Consider the following 5000-nt stretch of genomic DNA (forward strand, 5'->3'; position numbering starts at 1 on the left):
GGCCACGCGGTAAGCTCCGGACGTGCTAGAGGAGACAGCGACCCGTCGAGGCGGGCGCGGCCCGGACACCGAGGCCCCTTGCAGCCGGGGCGGCTCGCTCTGCAGCAGGCGGCGGAACGGCAAAGGAGCGGCGTGCGGTGCACGCTCGCGGATCGGGCTCTTTCCCCCGTCCGCACCCCATCGGTTCTCGTCCTTTCGCCCTCTCTCTCTCTCGGCTCTCTCTCGGCTCAGCTCCAGCCGCACCGCCGCCCGGCGCTGCTCGCGACCGGCACCCACGGGGCGCTTTTCCCGGACCGGGGCCGGCACCGACACCTCTCGTGGTTTTTAAGGACACCTGAAGGCTCGCGGGGCCACGCGGCTGTCACACAGCTGGGGACGGTAAAGACGCCCTTCCCCGGCAGCGGGAGGGGCGACACCTCGCCTGCGACGGGAAGCGAACTGGAAAGGAGACCGCCCTGCCCGATCACCGGACCCCCGCCGTGGCTTCCCCATGACAGAGAAGCCCCGGCAGAGAGCCGGCCCGCCGGGGGCCCTCTCCCACGCGACCCGAAAAGCCTCATCGATCAGGCGCGGCTGACGAAGGAGACGCGCAAACCGTGACCAGGGCCCCGTCCCCGAGAGGCTCTCTCGGTCTGCCCTTCTCTCTCTCTTCCTCCTCCTGCGGCTTGGCGCCGCCGAGCCTCCCGGGACTGAACGTGCCTGAGGCCGCCGACGCCGGCGGGCCGGTCACGGCACAACAGGAGCACGGGGGGGTGCCGCCACCCGACAACGGTTCCCTTAGCGGGGCAACAGCAGGACGGGACCGCCCGGGCTGGGGGACTCGGCCCCTTCGCCCGGGGAAGCCATCCCAGCGTGCGAGAAAAGTGCCACCGACCGTGCCCACGGGGCCACCGGCTTTCACCCGCCACGCGGCAGTCGGCTTCCCCTCCGGCAAAAAAAAAAAAAAAAAAAAAAAAGCCGGGCGGGGACGGCACGATAAAAAGGCACATGGCGCGCGCGTTCGGCAACGGACCCGTGCTAACCACAGGGGCCGCGGGCCCGGGCCGAGGGGCGACCCACCGGCATCTCGCCCCTCTCTCTCTCGCTCTCTCTCTCTCTGCACACCTTGGCTTGCGTGGCCCGCGCACCTTTGTCGCGCGGCTTCTCGGGTGCCGCGGCTTAAGGCCGCCGGAAAGGGGGGGGGGGGGGGGGGGGACCGTCAACGACGGCCGGCCGGGCAGCCCCCACTCCGCCCGCACGCCGGCTCGCTAACAAAAAAAAAAAGGCAACGTGAACGGACCCCCGGTGGAAACCCAGCCTGCCCTGGCGGAAGCGGCTCAGCCGCACCACCCGCAAAGCGAGGTAGGACGAGGCGCCGCCGCCTCGCCCTCGACATGCCGGGGGGCTCTCTGTCGGGCTCCGGGTCCGTGCTAGGGCAAGGCCGGCCACCGCGGCCGGCCTCTGCCCCTGGAAAAATCCGCCCGCTACGCGGGTCCCCGGCTTAAGGCCGAGGAAGGGGGACAACGCCGAAACAAAAAAAAAACAAAAAAAAAAAAAAACCCACAGGCCGGGGACGGCGGTGGCGCCACCCCGGCTCATCGGGCGACTGCCGTCGCCGAGCCCCTCAAGCGACGCAGCAGGCCGAGGCCAGGCCGCGCGTCCCACTGCGCGTCCCCCGCCGCCCTTCCGACACGGACACGCTGGCAAACAGGTCGGGAGCGGGGGACGGGACGCCGCCACCTCGGCCGAGCGGGCCATCCTCGGGGCTCTCGGAGCAAGGGCCAGGAAAAACCCCAGCCGCGTCCACCCTCCGACTGCCGGGGGGGGAAATAAAACAAAATAGAAAAAAATTAAAAGGCGCCCGCCGAGCGGGGCCCCGGCTTAAGGCCGAGCCACACACAAGGGACGAGGCGCCGCCGCCTCGCCCGCCACCGGGCCGGGCCGGAGCGGGACACGCTCACGGCTTTTCTCCACCTCACCTCGGCCAGCGAGGGGCTCTCACACGGCTTTTCGACTCTCTCTCTCGGCTCCGCGGGGACCGGCCCCTTTCCCCCGGCTCGCCCTCGGTCTCTCTCTCTCGGCTCCGCGGGGACCGGCCCCTTTCCCCCGGCTCGCCCTCGGTCTCTTCTCTCTCGGCTCCGCGGGGACCGGCCCCTTTCCCCCGGCTCGCCCTCGGTCTCTTCTCTCTCGGCTCCGCGGGGACCGGCCCCTTTCCCCCGGCTCGCCCTCGGTCTCTTCTCTCTCGGCTCCGCGGGGACCGGCCCCTTTCGGGCTCCACACACGTCTCTCTCGCGCCCCACGATCGGTCGCACCACATCTCTCTCCCTCGGGGCCCTCCACACTGCGCCAAACCTCGCTGGGGCAACCACGGACGGAACCGGGAACAAAGCCACGCGACTCGTTCCTCGGTTAGGCGGCGTGCTCTCCAACCCTGGCGCCACCGGCACGCGCGGCCAATCCAGCCCACCGCCATCGGACACAGGCGCGGAGAACCCTGCCTGCGGGGACGCGGCCCGTCACCTCGCTCCCATAGTACGGACAGATAAGTCCAAGGCCGCCGGCGCCTCCAAGAGGACCGATGAAAATCGACCGGGAAGGAGCGCCGCCGCAGGCCGCCTCCTAGCATGACGTAGCGGGAGGCGGCCGAAAACAGCGACCCCTTGGTGAACTTCCGGAGCCGGCTGAGACAACAGGTCTACCCGGCGCCGGCCGAAATGTGACCAAGTCCCTTCGGAACGAGGTAGACCTGTTGTCATCCGTCAGCGCCCGCCGCCCGGGGACCGCGCCGAGCCTGGGCGGGCGCGGAGCCGGGGTAGACCTGGTGTCTCCCGGGGAGCCGGGGTAGACCTGGCGTCCTCTCCGGCGCCGGGATAGACCTGGTGTCCGTTCCCGAAGCCGGGGTAGACCTGGTGTCCCCTCCCGAAGCCGGGGGTAGACCTGTTGGCTCCCTTCCCGAAGACGGGGTAGACCTGGTGTCCCCTCCCGAAGCCGGGGTAGACCTGTTGTCCCCTCCCGAAGCCGGGGTAGTACCTGGTGGCCCCTCCCGAAGCCGGGGGTAGACCTGTTGGCTCCCTTCCCGAAGACGGGGTAGACCTGGTGTCCCCTCCCGAAGCCGGGGTAGACCTGTTGGCTGCCCTCCCGGAACCGGGGTAGACCTGGTGTCCCCTCCCGGAGCCGGGGTAGACCTGTTGGCTCCCCGAAGCCGGGGTAGACCTGTTGGCTGCCCTCCCGAAGCCGGGGGTAGACCTGGTGTCCTTGCAGAGCTAGGGTAGACCTGTTGTTCTCCGCTCGCCGCCCGGGGTTCGGGCGCCTCGCTGACCCCGCCAAGCCTGCACAGCCGGGGGCAGCTCACGGCCTCGTAACGCCCCGGAGCCGGACGGCTCTATCAGCCCTGTCCCACTCAATGAAGCCCCCTTCCCCGCCCCCCCCCCCCCCCCCCCCCCATTTCTAAGACCAATTCATATTTTCGAGGTTTTGGGGTTTTTGGAGGCTTTTTTTTTTTTTGGTGGGCGTTGTGGGGGTGGTTTTTGGTTTTGGGTTTTGTTGGTTGTTTTTGTTTTTGCTTTTGTTTTTTTTTTTTTTTTTTTTGTTTTTTTTTTTTTTTTTTTTTGGTTGGGTTTGGTTTTGTTTGGTTTTGTTTGGTTTTGTTTGGTTGGGGCTTTTTCTCTTTTGGATTTTTTTCTTGGGGGGGGGTTTTGTGTGTGGGGGGTTTTCTGGTTGGTATTGTTGTTGTTGTTTTTCCTTTGCTTTGCCTTGCCTTGCTTTGCTTTGCTTTGCTTTGCTTTTGTTTGATGCTAGATCTCGGGGCTTTTTGGGGGGGGAGTGGGCGTGGGGCTTGTGGCTTGTGGTTCGGTTGGTGGGCTGGTGGGGGCTTTTTTTGGTGTTTCTTTGGGGGGCTTTTATTGTTGGGTTTGGTTTTGGTTCCCCCCCCCGGGGTTGGTTTGGTGGGGTTTTGTTTGTTTTGTTTTTTTCCGTCTGTTTGTTTTTTTCTTTTGTCGTTTGTTTGGTTTGGTTTTGGCTTTTCTTGGGTTTCTGCCCGCCCCCCCCCACGCCGCGACTCGGCTCGACCCGCCCCGCCCCGCCCACGGGGAGAGGAGGCGGCGGCGGCGGCGGCGGCGGCGGGGCAGCCGCCGCCGGCACACGGGCGGCCGCTTTCGGACGGGTTCTTTCACGGTCCGCAGAGGTCTTCAGCACTCGGCGTGGCTCTGGGGGGCCGCGGGGGCTCGGTGGCGAGGCGCCCGTGGCCGGCACCACGAAGCCGCCGGCCCTTGTCCGCACAGAGAGCGACAGACAGACACGGGGACACACACCCGCTCCACGCACTCACATCCCGATGCCGCTCTCTCAGAGCACCACACCGCCCCCCCCCGCCCATAGGCACGCGCCCTCTCGCGTGCCCTCTCTCCCCGTCCCCGTCCCCGTCCCCGTCCCCGTCCCCGCGCCTGCCCTGGTCCCTGCCCTGGTCCCTGCCCTGCCTGTCGCGGCCGCCCCCCCGGCCAGCCACGACGGTTGGGGGGCCGCCCCGCCCTGCCCCCCTCAGACTCCCTGCTGCCGCCTGCAGACTTTCCTCGCCTCCGCCCAATGACGGTTGGGGCCGCCCCGCCCTCACCCCCCCTCCCCCCCAGACTCCCTGCTGCCGCCTGCAGACTTTCCCGGCCTCCGCCCAATGACGGTTGGGGCCGCCCCGCCCTCCCCCCCTCAGACGCCCTGGCGCCACCTTCAGACTTTTCAAGCCCTCTCCCCCCCCACCCCGGGCTCCCATCGGCCTGTTTGCACAGCGGCAGCGGCAGCGGCAGCGGCAGCGGCAGCGGCAGCGGCAGCGGCAGCGGCGGGCGGGCGGGCGGGCGGGCGAGGAGCCGGCCGACACCGAGGCAGCCGGGAGGTTCGGCCAGCAGGGCGAGAGCCTGCTGCAGAGGCGGGGCGGGGCGGGCGGGCGGTGGCGGGATGCCTAGCGCACCGTCCCTTTTTCCGGGAAACTTTCTGTTCGTCTCTCGCCGAGCCTTTTGGTTTGATGGCGTTCC

This window comes from Passer domesticus, chromosome 26 (genome assembly GCF_036417665.1).
Source record: "Passer domesticus isolate bPasDom1 chromosome 26, bPasDom1.hap1, whole genome shotgun sequence".
NCBI lineage: Eukaryota > Metazoa > Chordata > Aves > Passeriformes > Passeridae > Passer > Passer domesticus.